This window comes from Alligator mississippiensis, chromosome 10, assembly GCF_030867095.1.
Source record: "Alligator mississippiensis isolate rAllMis1 chromosome 10, rAllMis1, whole genome shotgun sequence".
In the NCBI taxonomy this organism is placed as follows: domain Eukaryota; kingdom Metazoa; phylum Chordata; order Crocodylia; family Alligatoridae; genus Alligator; species Alligator mississippiensis.
Window position 1 is genome coordinate 33511503 of NC_081833.1, and position 23813 is coordinate 33535315.

Consider the following 23813-nt stretch of genomic DNA (forward strand, 5'->3'; position numbering starts at 1 on the left):
GAAGAATCTTGCCAGCACACATAGCTCTGGGTTTTCTCTTGCCCTAGGTGACACCCCCAGGGTATATCATGGGCCAGTCTTAGAACCTGCTTGTGGTAAGGCCAGGGCACCAACAGCTGGGACTGCCAAGTTCTTGTGCCTCCCCTCCATCTTTGGTCATTCAGACTAGGAGGTCCTCCTGTAGTTCAAAATGTGGGTCTTGGCTATTCTGGCAGGGGTTGAGGGATGGCTCGGTAGGCTTGGGCCAACTGTCCATATAACCTCACTTACACAGGGTCCTTTTCTTGCTCCTGCAAAAAATCCTGGCCCATACCCAGTTCCAGTTCAAGTGTGGGCTCAGTAGGCCTTGGCACATTAGGCCCCCCCCCCCCCCTCAAATCTCTGGAGGATCTAAATTACATTGGCCTGCAATGCCCGTCCCTGAGTGCTTTTGTTGTCCAAGGAGTGTTTCTTGCCAAGCCCACCTCCATTCTTGGTGTGATTAGGGTTGTGGCCCAAACAGCTCTGGGTCCAAAAACAGCTCTAGGTCAAGCATAGGCTATGCTGAGTTGGGACCCACTGGGGCCTTCTGCATTCGGCGGGCTTTCCGCAGGTGACTCATCAAGCCCTAGTTCCAACCCACTACCACAGGATAGGCCCAACAGGAGGCCACAGCAGCACCCACTTGGCCCTCACATGCACCAATTGATAATTTTAGATAAGCCACAGGGTAGGTCTAGGTGTCCCCATGGATACAGGTCACATGAGCACATTCCCCATAGGGATGTCTTCGGCCTTCACGTATTGGGCCTGAACAAGTGTCTGGTCTGAGCCAGAGTCCACGAGCCCATCAACTCAGACCTCTCCAATCTTTACGGGGGCAACATAGCTGCACATGTCAGAGTCCCCTCCCCCCCGTTTCTAATGCGATATGCAGATGAGTACCCATAGCCCATCTGGAGACAATCTTGGACCTGGTGCCCTTTCTCCCTGCATTGGAAACAGGTTAGTTGGGCATCTGGCCTTTGGTTCAGATTGCAGGGTGGCTTCAGGGGTACCAGTACCCTGGCAAGGTCAGCTGCCAATCCCTCTCTGAGCTGGTGTTGGGGAGGTGATGGGCCCTCTCCACATCATCCCCACAGACACTCTGTGTCCACTGGGCCTTCCCCTACTACTTAAAGGCTGACTCCATCAGAGGTCCCGACACTTCACATCCACCCCAAGAAAGTCCTCTGCCCTAGTAGTGGCTTCTTTTAGAGTGGCCACGCAAAGGCTTTATTCTCACTTCTGCATCTCTACAAGGAGGATAATGCAAAATTGCTCCAGTGCCACCAGTTCTGCAATCTTCCCCGCTGATCGGTTACCTGGGTGGAGCCACCAGGTACATCAATCCTTTAGTCTCTGAGCCATAGCTTGGGGATGGTTGCAGGCCTCAGTTCTAAACCAGCCCTGGTAAGCATCCTCAGTGAGGCTCAGGCAGTCAAGAATTGCCACTTTACTTATCCTGTAGTCTCGAACCGCCTCCAACCCCAACACGTGATAAGCAGGTTGGGCTTCCCCCGTAAGAAGTGGGGCCACCCACATGGCTCACGTGTCCCGGACCCACTCGTATGCCTCTGCCACACATTCAAACGTGGCTAAAAAGGCTTCTGGGTCATCGGCTGGCCCCATCTTGGTCAGAACCCCAGGCCTGCTCTTAGGGTGTACAGAGTCTCCACCCCCTTGACCCAGGTTCTGTTGTCATACCACTTGCTGTAAGAAATCCTGCTATTGCAATTGCAGCTATTTTTTAAATTCCTACTGTTGCTGCTGAAGGTCTTTGAAATCGATGTTGCTGCAGCTGGAGCTGGTGAAATTGCTGCTGTTGCAGCTGGAGCTGCTGCAAAAGAGACTCTACCTTTTCCACCCTTGGAGGGAGGGTTCAGAATGACCACATTCTCCACCAGTTGGGCAATAAGGAGGTGTCTTTTGTTGACAATCTTCATCAGAAGTTTTCATACTGAGGTAATCTGAAACAGAACAGAGTTGATATAGCAGTTTTGTAAACTTTGAGTATCTAATAGTGAACAAAACTGTAAATTTGCAGCAGCCATCTTGGAATCCAGCTACCACAATGAAAATGTTATGATTGATCTCCTTGATTCATACAATGTTAGTTTCTTATAGTCACGCCATGCTTCACTGACAGTATTCAACATCATACCCAGTGGGACACTGGTCCCCAAAGCCACCAGGCTACTTCAGGCCCTTGTTGGGGCCTTGGCCTTCCCCACTGCTATGGCTGGGCCTTTCCACCCCACTGCTATGGCTGGGCATTTTTGGCTCAGATCCACCACATTGAGTCTGGCTTCTTGGACTCCAGCCCTTGTCTTGCCCCCTTGGGCTTCTCTTTCCCTTGCCTGGGCTATGGCTTCTCTAGCCCCTGTCTCTGCCCCTGTTGGGCTCATGGGCTACTTCTTGGACTTCAGGCCCTCTGGCCCCAGGTTCTGCCCTTCCCTGGGCTCTGGGCCCTCCGGCTACACTCTGAGCCTGCCCCTAGATGGGCTCAAAGGTGATCTTGTGCCCCTAGGGCACTAGTGGGACCTCCAAAGCCACCTCTCACAGTCTCACCCAAAACATCAGTTAGCAAACTGGCTACAACACAAATCCTATTCCTTCAGGCTGTGTAACTAACCTTTAAGTACCAGGCTCTACCCCTGTTAGCTTATAGTCTCCAAGGCGGACAGCCCCCAACCAGTTTCTCTGATAAAGTCCTCTTCAAGGCAGAGCTTCTTCCCCGACAATGTGCAGAGACCGACTGCACCCTCTGTCTCCAGATCTGGCCTCTTATATTTCCTGTTTCCTAAGGCCTGCCATGCAGGTCAGGTGACTTCCTTGTCAGCTGACTTGCTGTGGCAAAAGTGGGAGGCCCCCAGCCAGCCACAGTGCTGGTCTCCCACTGCCTCTAGGAACACTGCTTGCCTAGTTTATCTGCCACGCCTTGCTGTTAAGTAATTACGATCTTAATTAGGCAAGAGGCTGCCCATTCTGGGCCCTAGTGTCTAGGGCCTTCAGTACACTCTCCTACCTTCCCTTACGTGTCCCATGCCTCACAGATGTTTCTAACAACTGTGTAAAGCTCCAGCCTGAGGCCGGGCCCAACTCATTACAGTATTAGGCCTTTCACAACCTGCCTTGTTACGGGCCACACTCATACTGCTTCCCTCTCACTGAGGCCTCTCATACTCCACTGTCTCTCACATGATCTCTTTCATACTGTCCTTGCTGGGCCTCACTCATACCACTTCTCCTTTTTCCCGGGGCACACTCACCCTGCCCTTACCCAGAGGGTCCTCAGGCTTGATTTCCTTCACTCCCCGGCCAGCAAGTGCACGGCCTTTTTGACATCTCCAACTGCCCTCATCTGAATGAACACTGTGCAGTTTGCAAAATACTGCATCAACTCTGTCCCTGTCTCTTAAACAGGTAACTCCCTGCAGCTGCTCTCTATACAGGGCTGCTGACTCACTCCCTCATTTCTCTGCGGCTTCTCCTCTGCCACCCTTCAGTCAACCTCAGGCCCACCTGTGGCCTCAGGTGCCTGAAGTCTTACCTAGATCAAATCTGGTCCCCCAAGTTAATAGGACCTCCACTCATGCCCCCTACTCACAGGGCCTCAACTCATGCCCCCCTACTCATAGTTTCATAGTTGTTAGGGTTGGAAGGGTCCTCAATAGATCGTTGAGCCCAACCCCCTGCCCTGGGCAGGAAAGAGCGCTGGGGTCATGAGAATAGGATGAGATACCGTATCAAAGGCCTTCTTAAAATCCAAGTAGATGACATCTACCTTGACTTCTGCATCTAAGTTTTTTGTGACCTGGTCATAAAAAGAAACAAGGTTAGTCCAGCAGGATCTACCTGCTATGAACCTGTGCTGGTTGCCCTTCAGCATTATTTTTCTTGCTGGGCTCCCACAAATGTGATCCTTAATAGTTTTTCAAAGGTTTTCCCAAGGATAGAGGTGAGACTAAATGGCCTACAATTACCCGTATCCTTCTTCCTCCCCTTCTTGAAAATAGGAACCACATTGGCCCTTTTCCAGTCCTCTGGGACCTGACCTGAGCCCCAAGAGTACTCGAACAGCTGTGCCAGTGGCTGTGCTATGATACTGGCCAATTCCTTCAGCACCCTTGCATGCAGGTCATCTGGGCCTGTTGATTTAAACGCATCCAGCCCCTTCAAGTGTCCCTTTACTAAGTCGGTGCTGACCATTGGTAGGCTTGTGTTCCATCTGTGCCTATCTATAATGCAATTGGGAGATCTGTCTTGATCCGTGTTCAGGATTACAGAGGCAAAACACTCATCAAAGAGTTCAGCCTTGTCCCTCCTATCTGTCACCAATTGCCCTAGCCTGTCCTGTAGGGGTCCTATGTTACCTTGCACCTTCTTTTTGCTCCCTATATACCTGAAGGACTTTTTGTTGTCTTTTTGTTGCTAGCCTGAGTCCCATTGCTGCTTTGGCCTTCCTAGCTGATTTCCTGAAAGTGCGAGCCAAGTAGGTATACTCCTCCTTGGTAGCTACCCCCTGCTTCCATAGCCTGTATGCCTCTTTGTTTGCCCCTAGGTTTTCCTGGACTTCCCTGTTCATTCAAGAGGGTTTCTAGGCCCCTTTGCCCCCTTTTATGCGCAATGAGATTGTCTCCTGTGGCCAAAGGATTGCTCCCTTGAGGAACAGCCGCCCTTCCTGGACTCCCATTACACCAGTGCTCTTGATCTTCAATGTCTCACTCTAATACTTGCAGGGCCTAAACTCAGTGCTCCGCCCCCTTTTCTGGGGCCTGGGGCCGAACACCCCTACAGGCTCAGATGTCCCTCATCAGTGTGCCTGGCCCACAACTGTCATTCTCTCCCCAGGGTCTTACACCCTAAGTGGGGTCAGGTGGCCACAGCTGTGCCTGGCCCCACCACCTACGCTGCAGGGCCTTGCTCCCACCGAGGCTCAGGTGCCCCCACATGGGTGTGCCTGGCCCTAACTCCCTCCAATGTTATCTAGTAACCCACCAGATGGTGGGGGCAGGGGTTTAGGCGCCCTAACCTGCCTTTCACCTGGATGGTCCTGAACTCCCTTCTAGTCAGCACAGAGGCAGAAAAGGATCTTGGAGTCATTATTGATTCCAAAATGAACCTGGGCTGGCAATGTGGGGACACGGTCAGGAAGGCTAACTGCACCTTGTCATGAATCCACAGATGCATCAAGAGCAGATCCAAGGAGGTGATCCTCCACCTCTATGTGACACTGGTCAGGCCACAGTTGGAGTACTGCATCCAGTTCTGGGTGCCGCACTTCAGGAGGGATGTGGACAGCATCGAGAGGGTCCAGAGGAGGGCCACCTACATGATCAGGGGGCAGCAGGGCAGGCCCTGTGAGGAGAGGCTACAGGACCTGAACCTGTTCAGCCTCCACAAGACAAGGCGGAGAGGGGATCTGGTGACCATCTATAAGCTGGCTAAGGGGGACCAGCAGGCATTGGGGGAGTCCATTTTTCCCCGAGCACTACTGGGAGTAATGAGGAATAACAGCCATAAGTTGACCGAAAGTAGATTCAGGCTAGATATCAAGAGGCACTACTTCACAGTCAGGGCGGCTAGGATCTGGAACCAACTTCCAAGGGAAGTGTTACCAAATTTGCCCATTACCTTGGGGTGTGCTCATTTATTAGGGATAGTTTCTAAGGTCTTGGTGATTCTGTCAGTGTGCTGCTTGTGTTACTATACGGAGCTGTATTTCTCCCTTTTGCAAGCCCTCACCCCTAGTGGAGCTATCTTGCAGGACTCATTCTCAATGGGACTGGGTTCCTCCAGTCACCAAATCAGTCATACACACAAACACACACAAATTAACGTGACACGCCTGACCTGGCCGGGCTGATCAGCATGGATGGGCTGACACCCTCATATGCCAAGAATCAGTTCATAAGAGCAACAATAAAATGCAGTCAGACACAAGCACACAGGTAAACAGAATCCCTCTGAATCCGGCTGGGTGTCCAGCTGACACCTTCATGGGCCAGCATTCAGTTTATAAGGGTCTGAGTCAAACTGGGTCAATCAGCCTGTACAAGCTGATCCCCTTATGTGTTTCAAACTCAGCACGTCCCAATCTTTGGCCTCTTGATGAGCAGACCCCACAATAATTTGGGCTTCACAGGGATCTTTAGCATAGGTAAAACAAGTGTTGCTGCAGAGCACGGGAGGAAAGAGAAGCAGAGAAGGAAAAATATACCCAATTACTACCAGTTTGACTATAAAAGTTATTTATTGCTAAGCATATGAAATATATAATAGTACTAGTAGTAATAGACATGCAAAAGAAAAATAAACACAAACAATGACAATACTACCCTGGTTTCACTAAGTATTTGGGGAAACTTAGCTCAAGTTTAACTGATACTGTTCAGGTTCAGAAGTTTATGCCTAGAGAGAAGAGAGAGAACGCTGGGAATCTCACCTAGTCCACGGTACTCAGGCTGCAAAGCTGACAGGCACAGTCCGTAGCACAGTCCTTGAAGAGAGAGATGATCTGTTCTTCCAGCGTCCCAAGAACAACAGGGGATGGTGTCAGCACAGGAGTTTTCTTCTTCTTTCCTTTTCTCCCTCTTTCCTCCTGCTTCTTCTTTTTGCAGCACACACACTTACAGATTTTTATACCCTCAGTTCAGCTGCTTCGAAGCACCCTCAGTAGTGTAAATCATTGTCTTTTCTATTGACAAGGGGTTATCTGGTTTGGACCATCTCAGGAAACTGATTGATAATCAGGAAACACTTAAGATTAGGGAGTAACCCAAATACTTGGGAGCCAGCTTGAGATTCCTATGGATGGCAGATATACTGATGGGATATCTCATGGTTTCTTCAGGAACAATAGATAGCTTGCAGCATCAGGATTTTGGATTTTTACTTGTTGTGCACAAGCCTCAGCTTAGCATGACTTTTCCAGATCTTACTATAGTCTTTTAACAGACTTAAAGCAATTATTGAGGTGCTCATAACCTTTTGTGGAGAGGATTCCCACCAGTCGTCTCGGGAAAGATATGACAACACCTGGGATTAGGGCTCCAGCAGGCTGGATGCTGTGATGAACCCTTAACCATTGTTCAAATGTTGCCCATACTCCCTCTGACTCGGTCTCTTGCCTCAGCATTCCCTAACCCGGCAACCGAGTTTTAGTCAATCAAGTTTAAATAGGCCTCCCATAGTGGGACCGGGGAATGTACGGCCTGAGATGCCTGTTAAACTTAGAGCTGTGTGTGCGCGTCTGGGGGGGAAAAAGTCCTTATCAAATCCAGATTAGAACTGGTCTGATAAATGCTGAGCTGGGTGTGTGTGAACATGGGTTGATTAACATTGGAAGCACAGATTCCCCATCATGCAGTGCTCTCCTGCTTCTCTGGTCCCAGAATTCACTGCAGTCTCTGCTTCAGGCTTTCTGTTTTCCATCTCTCATGTAAATGAATGGTCATCTGGTTCCATCTCGGATGTAAATGAGACCTAGGGCAGTTGTTTCACTCTTATCACCCTTATCTGGAGAGTTTTAGGTGCGTCTCTCACTGCATCTTAATCAGTTTCGTTTAGGTAGAGGAGGGGAGGGAGGGGGGTGAGTCCTTGTGAGTCAGACAGACTGCATCCTGTGCCAGGGTTGCCCAAGAACACAGAGCTGAGACGTAACAGAAGTGGTGCTCGCTCCTACCCTGGAGGTCTTCAAAAGGAGGCTAGATAGTCACCTAGCCGGGGTCGTTTGACCCCAGCATTCTTTCCTGCCCATGGCAGGGGGTCAAACTTGATGATCTGCTCAGGTCCCTTCCAACCCTACCTACTATGAAACTATGAAACCTGGCATTTGCTAGCCCTGTCCCACCACAGGCAGGACCACAAGAACTCCCTATCCTGGCAGGGTGCAATTTTAGATCATGTTCAGGACCAGGAGCCTCCAAGCCACCCCATAGCTCCTGCCTTTACCTCCATGTTGTCTCCAGAACAGCCGCTCCACCAGGCGATGTTCCTTCCTCAGCACCAGGCAGCAACTGCTAAATCCAGCCCTACTGGTCTGAGGCTTAAGATGGCCACTCATCAGGACTGGGCTGCACCTGCCTGCTGCCTGGCCCAGTTCTTAAAGTAGCAGAGCACCCTGAGTGCTCTGACACCCAACTTCCCCCTTAAAAATGGATCCTGGGGAGGACTTTCCTTGCTGCTCAGTCAGCAAGCTCCCACAGGGCTTGCAACATCCCCAAGTGGTGAGCACCCTCACTGGTGCTCTGCCACACACCTTCCCTTTTAAGAATGAGTCACTGGGGTTTCACCAGGCTGCATTACCTGCCGGCCCTTCTCCCACTTGCTGCAGCCCAATCTACATGGCGAGCACCCTCCTAGTGCTCCGCCACACTTGCCCACAGGGTCTTTCCTTAACCCCTGCTTTGCAGGTTGCTATAAAAACCTGGTCCTTAAAGTGGCCATGCCACTTTCCACTAACAAGGCAAGGGCTCCCTGTTACAACATACAATAGGAATTTGAGAGAAGGGAAGGAATTTGTTTGGAAAACTGTTGTTTGGGACTAGACTGGAAGAGAGGAAGAGCAGATACACCTCATAAAATGTTCCAGGACAGTTCAAGCCCTGACACTCCTACCCCCAGACCCTTAGGTTAGGGTGTGAGGATTGATCTTTCTCCAGCCCCAGCTAGACTTTACTGCTTCTCTAGGGCCCACAGTCTTCATCCCTCTATACAGTTCTCTAGGTCTCTTGCCCTCTATGCGGTTCATCAGGTGCTCATCCTTGCCTGTCCCAGAAAGGCAGCATCTCAGAGCTAGTACCCCTCTACACAGTTTTCCAGGCACACACTGTACTTCAGCTCAAACTACAGAGTGCCTCACTGGCACCCATGGTGACCTCCTCTCCTTCAACCACCCTTGAACCTCACAGTTGTAAAACAGTCAACATAAACTCAAAAATACACAGTTATAGAACTCAAACTACTTGGTTGTCTGTGCAACTCTTAGCTGAGGTCCTTGCCCCTGGAAATCTGGACCAGATTGAGCCTCTAGTCCTAGGCTCAGTCTTATAATGGCCACTTTCTCCTCCCCTTTCCAGTCACCTAACTTGTGACTCCCTGGCAAGAGGGCCCAGGTGGTGTTAATTATCTAAATCAGCAGGCTAGTATGCCACTGTTTGCAGCTTACTGGCTTGGCCCTGTAGCCTTTTATCTCTGCTGCTTAGACCTGCTGCCCTTTTCCAACTAGCTTCCCTGAAAGCTTCACTCGCTTTCTCTAGCAACAGGGGTTCTGTTGCCTGAGATCTCTAACATTTGCCCATGCAACAGGTCTTAGGGGGTCCCCTGTTAAACCTCCAAAAGCTTTACATCACAATGACCATGTTAAGTTATGAGAGAGAATTTCACTTTCCTATGAGGTGCCCTGGGACATAGTCAGGCAGGGCTCAAGATTCTTCCAAGAATGGAACTGAGCATCCCAGAGCTAGACCCCAAGGCAATTTTGTGTCTTTGCCAGCTGTGTGAGATTTATGGGGCTAACTGTTCATTGTGGGTCTAGATCTGGCCCACATGGGAAGGCAGTATTTCTGAGTTGGCTTTGATATTTATGCATCAGCTCATGTTACTTAATAAAAAATGTTGCCTTCATTTTAATACTGGTTTGAGTCCCTTTAGGCTAGGCCAGTAGGGAGCACTATAGGAACATTCACTATGATATTATCTTTGCCATCACACACCACTGTATTGTCTAGCTCCATTTGTTTGCCTTGCACTTATAATGCTGTCATTTATATGTGTGCTCCAGGAGTTTATATATGTGCTAGAGGATGCTCCGCTCTAATTAAATTGCCCAGAGCATCACATGTATCAGCATCTCCGTACTGAAAAATGGAGGCGGGGGTGCTTTAACTGATGATGTTGCTCATCATTGTGGATAAATCCACTGCAGCCAAAGCACACCAGTCTGAAACCAAGGAGGGGGAGTAAAATTAGCATATAAAACTTTTGGTCAAATTACCATATTTTCCCCAGGAAAAACACCCACCTTTTTTTTTCAAAAACTAGCTGCTGAAATTGGAGTGTGCATTATATGTGAGGAAATGTGATCACAGTAGTTTCTGCCAGGCAAAAGTCTGCATACAATCCACAGAGACTAGAACAATGAGCAGGTTCAGCTCCCTGGTTTAATGGATCTCAACTGGAGTGCCACAGGGCCCCCCTCCAGGGATGCTGTGGTAGCAGTGGCCATGTAAAACTGCCCTGCACGCTCCTCCTGCATTAGGGAGTCTAAGCAGCCTAAAACAGGCAGCAAAGCTGCCTCATGCCCTACAGCTTTTCTGGTCCATTCGCATCCCTTCACCCTCCCCTTTCTTCCTGGAAACAAGTGCAGGTGGAACTGTCCCATCGGCTTCTGTTTCCTGGAGGAGTGTTGGGGGTGTAGGACCAGAATGGCACTTGTGCATGTGACAGGAGTTTAGTCCTCGGGGTCTCATTTTATGCCCCCTAAATTGAAATGGTTGGTTTTAATTTTTTCCATCACTGCATACACGCGATCACTCAGAAATATCATAAAATGCTCACCGTGCTATTCACAGTAAATTACTGCAGGTGGCACCACTGATCTCATAGTACTAAAGTACAGCACGGGGTGCCTACAGCTCACAGCACACTGATTTGTACAAATCACCAAAAGTTGTGCTGTTTCATTAATTTAGATAATTTAATTAAGGCTTATTTCATTACTTTGATTAATTTCATTTTTTACACGTATGTTTACACTTTTTTTGTTAATTTATGTTATTGGTTTATTGGTTTAACAATATTTAAAAAATTTTAATTATTTTTTATTCTTATTTTATTTTTATTCTTTTTGTTCCTGTCTTTGTTTTTATTCTCACCTTAGGACGTGTAGATGAAATGATATTTCCTGTTTACACTAATGCAACTGCAGTTGTATTTGTACAACCTAGGATTTCCTGCCTGTGACAGCTGTAGGTGTTGTAGGGCTTGCTACCGCTGCCCTAAGCTTGTTTTCCTACAGGCCGTGACAGGGTGGACCTCGGCTTTGGATCACCTGGTCTGCCAGGAAGTTGATCGTGTGTTTCTCGCCTGCCACGACTTTGATGAAATTATATTCTAGGAGGCAATGCCCAAGGTGATCTTACCCAGTCTCAATCCTTGTTTTCTTCTGTGGGGCTCCAAACCTCCCCTTTACTCCAGCCTAGCCTCTCCAGATGGTGCTCTCAGTCCTTTGCAGCCAGGTCACAATACTACTTGTTAATTTATTATTCTGCCCTCTATCACCAGGGTGACCTTTGGCTTTGGTTAGGTGCATCCCTTCCAGGGCTGGCCTTGGCCTGTACTCAAGTATAAAAAAAAAAAAAGGAAAAAGAACCAAAAAAACCCAACCCCAACTGCTCTCAGTCTCCTTATCAGGCTCAGTCCATGTCCCCTTCACCCGGGGTCAGGCTCTCAAAGCCCAATCACAACAGTGAAATAAATCAATTAGTCCAGTCACTGTTCTGCATAGTCCTGCCTGGATTCCTTGTGAACATTCAGTCACAATGGGATCTCTCCCATGTGCAGCAAGGCTCTAACCTGGAACAGCAGTTTCCTCAGGCCTCTTCTCCAGTTCCTCAGCTGACACTCTACTCCAGAGATTATCAACAGCCATGTGTGTGCAGGCCTCCACCTGCCTCCTTCTCAGGGTCACTCCTTGAGCGTTCCTTTGGAAAATTTCGCAACCCTTGCCTGAGAGATGCTCAGCCGCTCCTCTCTCTGCGGCTTGCAGGGGACTAACCCCCCTCTGCCCCTCTCTGGGGCTGGAAATACCTCTGGGCAGCCTCTCTTCTCCAATCCTGAGTGAGATGCTGCTCCAGAAGTGTGGTGAATGTTTCTCTTCCCTTCCAGTCTCCAGCTGCAGCCCTGCCAGCCCTCCATGCTGTGAGTATTGTTTGTTTTCACTCTCTCTATCTGTTGCTGCAGGCTGCTTTTCTTCTCCTGACCTCCCCTGCCCAGCATGTAAGGCACCTTGGGTCTTTTGTTTGCTCTCTCTCACTCCTTCATACTGCTGCTCTAAAATTCCGTTTAGTGTCTTAAACTAACACTACTTGGAGACGTGTTAATTTGCGACTCTCTGCAGTTACACCGCCCCAACTATGGATTTGCTTGTGCAAACTGCCAGAGACTCCAAAGACTTCTAATTAATCCCCTTTACCACAAGGGGGCTCTGTGTTCCAGCCTTTAGCCAGTAGGTGATGCTGTGTGTTCTTTTTTACCCTCCTTTGCTCCTAACTCCTCCCCCCCTCCCTTCTATCTCACAGCACACAGGGAAGTGACCACAGGTCCAGGTCGGGTCTGCTCAGCAAAATTATTATATTTATTTTAACAAAAAAAAATAGGGGAGGAAGCCAATAATCCCTTAATTTACTACCCCCTCTTAATTCTTCTGTCCCCCACTGCCACCTATAGTGTATGTCCTGCTGCCCCCACTCCCGCCCACATACCCTCCTATCCTCCCACCTCCTGATGTACCCTCCATCTGCGCCCCCCGCACTTCTCCCCCTCCCCCGTGTGCTGCCACTGCAGTAGACATAGCTCCCGATGACAGCTGCAGCATCACCATAATGGTACATATTTTGCAAGCATTTTGAAACTTTGGAGTGAGTGGTTACATGACTTCCTTCAGTATCACAAACCTTCTGAACCTTATCACATTCCATTTCAGAACCATGACCAAAAGTCCAGGGGCAGGATGCTGCCTGCCAGACCCGATGCCCAGGTTATTCAGTGTCCTGGGTGATATTTAGGTAATATGTCCCACTGACCTTGTGTGCATGTGTGTGGGGGCGGGGGCAAAAGTGGTTTTTCAACTGTGCTCCAAACCCCCCTCCTCTTCCTCTTCCTCTTCTTCCTCTTTCCCCCTCTTTGCAGAAAACTTTTGCAAGTGTAACTCACTGGGGGGCGGGGCGAAGGGGCGCAACCACTAATGAAGAGAGTGAAAGAAAGACCTTTATGTGTAGATTTGCAGTTTTTAATTTTTTTTTTTAATATTTTCTATATATTTTATATTGTGAAGGTGCTGGGGAGCAAGATCCCCTTTTTTGAATAAAGCCTTTTGAATAAAGTGTTTTATTTTTGCTCTATATATGTGTCATGTTTTCTTTGGGGTGGGTGGATGGGGTGGTTTTCAGAGACCGCACTTGCCTTAGTGTGGGGATGCTGTGCTTGGGGCTTTTATGGAATCATGGCATTACTGGAAAGAGTTGCAATGAGTTGCAGGGTAGACTGTTATGGAGGGAGCTTGAATGCTTGTTACGTGTTAGGGTGCAGCCAGCATTTCTTGTAAGGAAAAAAGACAAAACAACCCCACCCACCCCCAGGGGCAAGCAGGCAATCTGCAAAACTACTCCATGCATGGACCTTCCAGGGCCTTTAGCAAGTCTTTAAAGACTTTAGCAAGTCTTTAATGTATTATAATGCATTTCATATGCATGGCCACCAAGGGGGGTGGGGTGGGAGGTTGGGGTTAACGCCTGCTGCCACAGCTCCAAAACAGCTTCTTTTATTTTCTGACCCCCTGGCAGTTTTTTCTTTGCAGGCTGTACTCTTATGGGAGGTGTGATGCAATTTTTTTTCCCAATACTTTCTTTGCAATGCAATATTTTTCTTTACAAAATCCTGCATGCAGCACCTTTTGGAGCTGGGTAGCACCTTTTGGAGCCAGGTTTGCCACCTTCTCCCCACAGCCAGCTTCAACCTGCTCCCCCCCAGAGAGAGCTCATCAGATTTTGGTCAGGACTGCTTTGTTCTCCCTTGCCAGATCTCTCTGCTCAGCCTTCTCAAAGGATAGGGAGAAGGTGAGAGGGAAATGAAGAGCAGCACTCCCAAGGCAGCCCAGGGTAATCTGTTCAGCTACCTCTACGCCTCTACAGAATCAAGTGTATTCAAAGAAAGCATCGTTGTGGGAGAACTTCTTTTCATCCAAATTAAAAAAATTTATAATACCTCCTTCTCCTACACTAGTTATTGGCATGTCCTCATCAGATGGGTCTCAGTTACCTCAGGGAGTCACCCCATCAGGGAGCTGCTAATCAGCCAAGGCCAGGGTTTCAAAAAGCGCTCTGCTCCCTATAGAGAGGCCAGAAGTGTTATGCAGCAGATGGCTATCTCCAGACATATTACTGAGGTGCCTGGAGGGGAGGCCAACCAGTCTGAAATATGGGCCCTGACCAGCTTTGTGTCTAGCCTGGGAAGCTACTGCACTCCTGCCCCTGGCCAGCTGCAAACTGTTCCCCTGCTCCTAGGTCCATTTCCTGAAAGCAAGCAGGAGCAAATACAAATCCGAATTTTTTGTTCCTCATCTTTATTTTTTTCACAATAACTTGAATTGCAATCAATTTGATTGAGAAATCACAATAAAGCTAAAACAGTATACACATTTTTGCTTTACTCAACGTTGGTAGTCAACTGGTGAATACTTTTTTTACAGTACAGCCATTACCAGCAAACACAATACAATAGGAAAAACACCAATTCACAATATTCTCCCAACATCCCTTGAGTAATCCTTTGATATTCCCTTCAGTATTACTACTATCGGGCAACTGTTGTTGTATAATAAGTGTAAATGTTCCCTTTCTCTAATTACATGCAGTATTTCACTTGGTAAGGGATGGATGGTGGTGGGGCAAGAGGGAGGCAGGCAGGCAGGCAGTCAGCCTGGTTACTGACCATGTCCCAGCAGTGTTTTATTTTTGGTCTATATGGCATGCATGGCCAGTGGGGAGTGGGTGGGGTGGTTTTCAAAGAGCAGATGATGACTATGTGACTTTTATGGAATCATGGCATTACTGGAAGGTTGTAGGGTGGACTGTTATTGGATGGAGGAAAGTTGAATGCTTGGCCAGTACTAGCATGTAGCCAGCATTTCTTGCAAGAAAGAAGACTAAACAACGCCCCCCCCCCCCCCCCAAAAAAAAAAAAAAAAAAAAAAGGCAAGCATGGACCTCCCAGGGCCTTTAGCCTTTAGCAGCTCTATAAAGACTTTAGCAATGCGTTACAATGTTCTCCACCAGAAGCAGGTTGGGTGGGTGGGTAGGTGGATGGATGGGGGAGAGGGAGGGAGGGAGGCAGGCATCTTGCACCCCTTCCTGGTTACTGAGCATGTCCCAGGAGGAAGATGGCTGGGTAAAGGGGGAGGGGGCAGGCACGGTCCCAAAGAGGCCCCCTCAGGTGGAAATACATGGTCCAACTTAGCTGGCTGGCTGAGCTGGGCCACGCTAATATCCGTTACATAGTAATGTTTGAATTTTTGCTGGCCACAAAGCTTAGGGAAGGAAAGATGGATGGATGGGGGAGAGGGAGGAGGAGAGGGAGGAAGGGAAGCAGGTAGGTGCCGTTTTATAGAGGTTTTACAATATTTTATATTGTAAAGGTGCTGGGGAGGAAAATCACCCCTTCTGTTATACTACTTTCTGTTATCCTTATTTATTTAAAATCTTCCTTCCTTCCGCAAGTTAGAGAAGAAACTCAAGGAGACAGAAGCCTCAAGGAGACAGAGTGGTGGGTGAGTGGAAGTCAGAAGACATGTACCCTAGTCCAAATTTGCTGAGACATGGCCAATAACCAGGAGGAGGATGAAAAGACTAAAATAGGCCTGCAGAACCATACTCGAGCTGATGCTTGGGCCAAAGCCTGTTAAGAAAGTTCAGTTTCCTTTGTGGCCAGCAACAATTTGAAAGTTACAAGGTGCAACGGAGAGGTGTAAGGCAAAGGTGGACAAGTGGGGTGAAGAGCCTGTAGGCATGGGCCTACTACCTGGACCCCAGGAGGGAATTTGCTGGAACACTTGGCCAGCAACCAAGAAGAAAGCCTCCACATTTGTGGACAGCAACAAACCTGTAATTACAATTCCATAATATGCTCATTAGCCAATAGGGCCAGCAACCAGGAGGAGGGCTAGAATAATATGAAATGGATCTGCAGAACTTGGACAACTCTTACCATACTTGAGCTGATGCTCGGGCCAAAGCTTGCAAAGAAAGCCTCTGTAATTCAAGTAGTACACAGAAGAGAAGCCTCAGCAGTACTTGTAGCCAGCAACCAGGAGGAGGGTGAGAATAATACAAAATGGACCTGCAGAACTTGTGCAACAATTCAAGTTGACAGAAGAGAAACCCTAGCAGTACTAGTGCCCATAACAAATTAAAATATTAAAACGTGTAAAGGCAATTTATAATTCTTAATATTTCATCAGTCTTAATAATGTACTTATTTATTTCAGTATGCATTCATTACACATTTCTTTATGTGCTTATCAATGAACATGAGTCCCCTCAATAATATGCTTTATATTGCACAGTGTCCTATTGAAAATAGCCTCAGCTGCATTTGTGGCCTGGCCAGCAACCAAGGATGAGGGCGAGAAGAAAGCATTGCCCTCCTCCTGGTGCGGCAACAGGCTCAGAATTCAGTACTTTTCCACAAGCCAGAAGGCCCAGCCATGGGAACAGAGGGACCTAGAGAGGAGCTTGCTCATTATTATGGCCAGTAACCAAGAGGTGGGCATTCCCTTTCTCCCATCACTACCCACCATGGCAGGGGGGTGCATAATCACTTGGCTTATGCTCACTATCTGCTTTCTCATCATAAGGAATCAAACTGTAATTATAAGTCTATATAACATAAGTCTATATCATATATTGATATATATATATATGGTGGAGGCCCAGGATGTGCGCCCAGGATGTGTGGTATGTTGGTATGTGTGCTGCAAGAGGCAGCTGGAGTGGGGGAGCATGATAAGGCAGATTTACCTGCTTTGAAATGCTGTGATAAGGAATTGAACTATTACAATTACTATTGACCATTAATAAATCATTAATATTAATATGATTACAAACTCTTATTAATATATTACTATTGGAATTAATAGTTTTATTGATTCCTATTATTAGTATTACATGTTATTATATTATAAGTCTATATAAGTCTATAGGCTGAAAGTCAACTATAATTATAATGCATAATAGTTCAGTTCTTGAGAGAATCCTGAAGGAAGTGTTGTTATCCTCTTCATCTTCTTTTTCTTCCTTTCTCGTTCTACCTCTTGTCACACCAACAGGGATTGATCAGCCTGCAACTAGCAGTGGAAGGGGATCTAAAAACTGGAGGAAGGGAGGATAGAAAGAGCATTGGAATTTGTATTGGTGCCTCTTGTGCACCTTGTATACCATCCTTCATACACATAAAATTCCACCAGCCCTGTTTACAATAAATTTGAACTAAACAATATGTCCCCCCCAACCAGAGATGACCCTATCAGGGTGCAGGGCAGTCGTGTACTGACGGCGGCAGGCAGGGTGGCTGCCCCAGGCATGGATGCAAAGGGGGCACCATTGGCAGGTGCAAAGGGAGTGCCATCACTCTGTGCCACTCCCCCGCCCCTCGCAGAAGACAGTTTGTCCGGGGTGCATTGGAGGGAGGGCGGCAGCACACTGAGCTTGTCCCCCGGGGCTTGGAGACCCATGGTATGCCACTGGTGCAGGGCCTTGGGCAAATTAGCACACTCCCTGCAGTGCAGAGCCAATACCATGTGCCGCAGCAGCAGCAAGGGGGAGGGAAGTTGGCAAGCGTCTGGATGCGAGGCTGGTGGTGGCACTGAGGAGTCACCCCATCCACTCCTCCCATCTCCACAGGGGCCCCCAAAGCACTCTGCCCAGAGTGGTTGCTTGTATTCACAGCCCCTAGGGATGACCCGTGCCACCCTCAGGGCACAGACAAGTGTCAGGTGTCACTTACCAAGGGTGGTGTGTAGCACATCACCATGACCTCTTTCAAGTCGCACGTTGCAGAGGTGTGGCATCAAATAGAACCCAAAGCTTTACTTCACCCACTTGATCAGCCTGCAGTCTTCTCGAATCCTGGCTTTGCATTGCTGTGCCCCCCAGAAGCAAGTCTCGTGACTGGGATGAATCCTTCTCTGCCCCCGCTGTGTTGTCATCCCTCACCTGTCTCAAACCTCCCTCACTAATACAGCGAATGCACACCCCAACCTCTGCTCCCCCAATTTATAGTCCTTCAGTAGGGCAAGCACCCTCCACCAGCAGCCTCATTTTGGTATGGAAAAAACCCCCCACTGGTGCTGAGGTGGAAAAGAGCATGAAAAGAAGGTGAAAAAGTTTGCAAAGTCCCTAGGTTTATGTGCAAGCAAAGCAGGTTTTAAACCCCACGTGCCCCCTCCCCACCCTGGCTTCGCTTTGATGTTCCAGAACAAAGGACACAGTGCCTGGCACCTGGCTGGAAAAGAATCTTGAAAAAGTGCATTTACACAGTATCATAGTACTTAGGGTCGGAAGGGACCTAAACACATCATCAGGCCCAAACCCCTACCCCAGGCAGCTCATTTATTAGGGATACGTTTCTAGGGTCTTGGTAATTCTGTCAATGTGCTGCTTGTGTTACTTGTGTTTCTATACGGAGCTGTATATCTCCCTTCTGCAAGTCCTCACCCCCCAATGGAGCTATATTGCAGGACTCAGTTTCAATGGGGCTGGGTTCCTCCAGTCACCAAATCAGTCATACACACAAACACACACAGATTGAAGTGACACGCCTGACCCGGCCGGGTTGATCAGCATGGACAGGCTGACACCCTCATGTGCCAGGAATCAGTTCATCAGAGCAACAATAAACTGCAGTCAGACACAAGCACACAGGTAAACAGAATCCCTCTGAATCCGGCTGGGTGTCCAGCTGACACCTTCATGGGCCAGCATTCAGTTCATAAAGGCACACCTGAGTCAAACTGGGTCAATCAGCCTGTACAAGCTGATCCCCTTATGTGTTTCAAACTCAACATGTCCCAATCTTTGGCCTCTTGATGAGCAGACCCCACAGTATTTTTGGGCTTCACAGGGATCTTTAGCTTCGGTAAAAGAAGCGTTGCTGCAGAGCACGTGAGGAAGGAGAAGTAGTGGAGGAAAAATGTACCCAGTTACTATCAGTTTGACTATAAAAGTTATTTATTGCTAAGTATATGAAATATATAATGGTACTAGTAGTAATAGACATGCAAAGGAAAAACAAACACAAACAATGACAATACTACCCTGGTTTCACTAAGTATTTGGGGAAACTTAGCTCAAGCTTAACTAATACAGTTCAGGTTCAGAACTTTATGCCTAGAGAGAAAAGAGAGAGAGAGAGAGAGAGCTCTGGGATCTCATCAGTCCAAGGTACTCAGGTTGCAAAGCTGACAGGTAAAGTTTGTAGTACAATCCTTGAAGGGAGACGATATGTTTCCTCCAGACTCTTGAGAAGAACAGCGGGTAGTGTCAGCACATGATTTTTCTTCTTGAAGCACACACACTGCTGCTTTTCTACAGATTTTTATACCCTCAGTTCAGCTACTTCAAAGCATTCTCAATAGTGTAAATCATTGTCTTTTCTATTGACAAGGGGTTATCTGGTTTGGAACATCTCAAGAAACTGATTGATAGTCAGGATACACATAAGGTTAGGGAGTAACCAAATACTTGGGAGCCAGCTTGAAATTCCTATGGATAGCAGATATACTGATGGGATATTTCATGGTTTCTCTAGAAACAATAGATAGCTTGCAGCACCAGGGTTCTGGATTTTCACTTGTTGTGAACAAGCCTCAGCTTAGCATGACTTTTCCAGATCTTACTATAGTCTTTTAACAGACTTGAGGCAATTATTGGGGTGTTTATAACCTTTGGGCAGGAGGACTTCTACCAGTCGTCCCGAGAAAAGTATAACAACACCTGTGGTCAGGGTTCCAACAGGCTGGACGCTGTGATGAACACTTTTACCATTGTTCAAATGTTGCCCATACCCCCTCTGACTCAGTCTCTTGCCTCAGCATTCCCTAACTAGGCAACCGAGCTTTAGTCAATCAAGTTTAAATAGGCTTCCCATAGTGGAACTGGGGAATGTACAGCCCGAGATGCCTATTAAACTGTACTTCTGCTTAGAGGTGGGGGCGGGGGGGAAGTCCTTTGTAAATCCAGATTAGAACTGGTCTGATAAATGCTGAGCTGGCTGTGTGTGAACATGGGTTGATTAGCATTTGGAGCACAGATTCCCCATCATGCAGTGCTCCCCTGCTTCTCTGGTCCCAGAATTCACTGCAGTCTCTGCTTCAGGCTTTCTGTTCTCCATCTCTCATGTAAGTGAATGGTCATCTGGTTCCATCTAGGATGCAAATGAGACCTAGGGCAGTTGTTTCACTCTTGTCACCCTTATCTGGAGGGTTTTAGGTGTGTCTCTCACTGCATCTTAATCAGTTTTGTTTGGCGGGGGGAGGGGGGGATTCTTTGAGAGTCAGGCAGGCTGCGTCCAGTGCCAGTTTTCCCCAAGAACACAGAGCTGAGACGTAACAGCTGACCTGAGAATTCCAGATCCAGCTCATCCCCTTGGTGAGGTGGTCTGTAGTAGATGCCCACTATCAAGTCCCTTTCCCCGTGCCCCCCTTGCATTCTTACCCAGAGCGCCTCATTTTGCCCCTCCTCTGACCCCATCCTGATCATTGAGGACGTGTATTGTTCTTTGATGTATAGCGCTACACCGCTCCGCCCCTTTTCCCTGCTCTGTCTCACCTGTACAGCCTGCATCCCTTGATGTCCACTACCCAGTCATGGGTAGAATCCCACCAGGTTTCTGTGAGCCCCACTAGGTCTGGGATTTTGCTAGCTAGCAGGAGGACGAGTTCCTCCTGCTTATTCCCCATGCTTTGAGCATTTGTGTAGAGGCATTTGAGGCCTCCTGTAGGTACCTGTGCTGCCCCCTTGTTCCTATATCTGACCTGGCCCCTGTCACTTACCTGGGTACTACCTGTGCACATTACCTGGCTTGATGGCGAAGTGTCCTCATGTTCCTCTGCATCCCCGTCCCCCAGCGAACCTAGTTTAAAGCTCACCATAGGAGATCAGCCAACCTGGAAGAAAAAATACGCTTACCTTTTGGGGAGACATGAAGCCCATTCTGCGCGAGCATGTCCTCTGTGCAGAAATGCAGGTCATGGTCCAAGAACCCAAGGCCCACCTGGTAATACCAGCTCCAAAGCTGCCAGTTGACCTTGTGAACGCATGTCTTGTGGCGCCGTCCATGTCTGCTCACTGGAAGGATAGAAGAAAAAAATCACTTGTGCCCCTGTCTCCTTGAGCTTTGCCCCTAGAGCCTTGTAGTCTCTCATGATGCAGGTTGCCTCAATTTCCAAAGTTTCTGTCTACGGAAAAAGCAAGGGTTGTGAAGGTGAGCCAAAGAGCCTCGGGAGGCATGAGGCCCTGTGGGCGACTTTGCAAAGTGGCTGGTGGTTTGCAAAAAAAGAAGCCAGGCTGCTGGGGGGTAAGACACCACTTTCCTTCTCCCATCTAAGGGAGGTGAAATCAGAAGCAGTATGGCCTCAAAAGTGACTTTGCAGAGTGGGTGCTGCCTTTGCAAAATGCTGGTGTGCAGGCCAGCACTTGTGTGGTGTGACCCACCAAGGCAGCACCCCCTATTTACCTCTGGAGCTCCCCTGTGTACCTGTGCAAGAGAGATTGCCAACCCCTCCCCCCCCCCCAGCCCAGGCAGCAAGTTGCAGGAAAAATGAACAGAGAAATTAACCCAAATAATGAATAAAATCCACCTTCACAACCAAGCAGTGTAAGGGTGGATATGGAAGCACAGAGGAAGCCAGAAAATCATGAGGTTTTATTGTTTGCAATATGCTATTATAAGCAGTTACTTGTGCTTCTTTGCCTTCACCCCACCATGACCCTGAACTGCCCCTGTCTCCCTGAAATGCAGTGGCACCCTCCTGATCCTGCTGGCAGTCGTACAGCCCTCCCATGACCCCACTGAGTTAGGGGAAACAGGTTCAGCTGTAATTCTCCATCCAGGTTTTTCCTTCACAGAGGCAAGCTGAGCAGACTGACTTTCCCCTTTTAGGTGTGGTACCCGTTTATTTAAATAGTTCTGCACACTCTGAAAGGCATCACTGAAAGTGTCCTGTGACCTCTGTAACTGAACATGGGACTCATCAACCACATCTTTCAAATTCTGCATGGTGTCTCACAGCTCCTTGAGGATGGCATCATCCTTACACAGCGGCTCGTGGCTAGCGAGGACTCCACTATAACCTTGAGTGAGGTTTTGCAGGACCGTCTCTGTTTGCTGCAAAAATCTCTGCAGTGCTCTGCTGCAGTGTGAGCCGGGGGCCATTTCGGGCGGCCATGGGTCATGGCGGCTGATAAACAAAGAAAAAAGCAATGGTTGCTTTCCCCACAAGAAAAGGAAAGTATACTCCCCCATCCCCACCATGCAGTGCACAAAATGCTGACAGGCACAGAAACAGACCCTGCAACAGCAGTGTACCACTCACACTGCCCAAAACTTACAAGTACCTGCTTTGGAAACAGGTCCAGGGCTTCCACTGCCCATGCTAGCTGCAAAAAAGTAATTAAAACAAATAATTAGTTTGGCGTCTGTTACATTACGAGCTATCGAACCCATCATGCACCACCACTGAAAGAACATGGCAACCCACTTACAGCAAAACATGAATTTCTCCCCCTCTCCCCCAGGACCCACAGACCCAACCAGCACAAACCCAGGAGTTGCCTGGTAGTGGCAAGAGGCACATTACAAGACACTTACCAGGTCCAGCATGTTCTTGGGTCTCAGTAGCAGTAGATGATGTATCAGCTGCATGGGTTTCTTCCTGACCCTTCCCCTCCTCCGCTTCATTACCTGTGCTAGTCCATGGAACGGGGCTACGTGGCACTAAGTGTACGATGATTGATGGTTCTTCCTGCCAGTCACAGTCATCAGGGAGCAGGGGGTGGTCTGCGTACAGCTAAGACATGCTCATGGTTTCACCCTCAGGAGGGGCTGCTGCTGCTGCTCCTCCTCTTCCTGCCCAACCCCAGTGCTGAAAGTCTCCATACCTGGGTTGTTGCCTGCATCCTTGGAGAGAATGATGGACAGCTTGTCATAGAAGGGAGCAATTGTGCAACCTGCCCCAGAACGAGAGTTCACATCTTCGGCTCTGTAAAACGCTGATCTCAGGGACTTGATCTTGCACTGTGCCTGGGTCCAGTCACAATTGTGCCCTTGCATCTGCATGTCTTTTGCGGTCTCAGCATAAACAGGCTTAAACAGGTCCAGTTGGGTCCACGGGCATTGGAGGTATCAGCTTTCTGGGCCATCGGCTCCATACTGCTGGCCTTGGGTTTCTGAGACATGGTGAAGCAGTCCGTGGTCAACAGCACAAGCAATTTGTTAGAGGAGGCTGGCAAAATCTGGGGGGGTCACCTTTATTCTCAGGCTGTGCTTCCATGAGGGTCTGGGAAAATTCCAAGGATTGTGAAGTCATTACCTGTAAGTGTTGAAACACCCAAAGATGATGAAGCACCCAGTTTACCAACAAAGACCTGATGATAGGGTAAATAAGGCCACTGTACTTTGGGATGGCTGCTCAATGGCCCAGAATGTTGCAAAAATTGATACCTACCTGCCTGCTTCTGCAAAATAATTTTATTGCAGAAACACAGCCTCTTTTCCCTAAAGTGGCAAAAGTTTTGAGTAGCCTAACAGGAAAGGAGTAGGCAAGACATTTTTTGTTTGCAAGCTTGATTAGATCAGAACACCAGCTGCTGTTAAACTCAGGATGAAAGGATATGCAAAAGCCCCAGTGCCCTGAGGTACCGGGGTGAAGTGTTGAAAAAGCAGCTACCCCAAGCTCCACACCACAGAACACCCTCCAGTCCACGCCCCCACTTGGTGCAGATGGGTGAGAAGCGGCT

The 23813-nt window shown here is 48.4% G+C and overlaps 1 long non-coding RNA gene across 1 annotated transcript; it reads right to left on the bottom strand.

The window, feature by feature from the left end:
- Nucleotides 1-1227: 1227 nt before the first annotated feature.
- On the bottom strand, nt 1228-2779 carry LOC109283536 (uncharacterized). The gene is made up of 2 exons (XR_002090736.2): nt 2654-2779; nt 1228-1988 (listed from the first exon to the last, which is right to left on the bottom strand). It is a non-coding gene; the product is annotated as an uncharacterized LOC109283536 (long non-coding RNA).
- Nucleotides 2780-23813: the final 21034 nt, after the last annotated feature.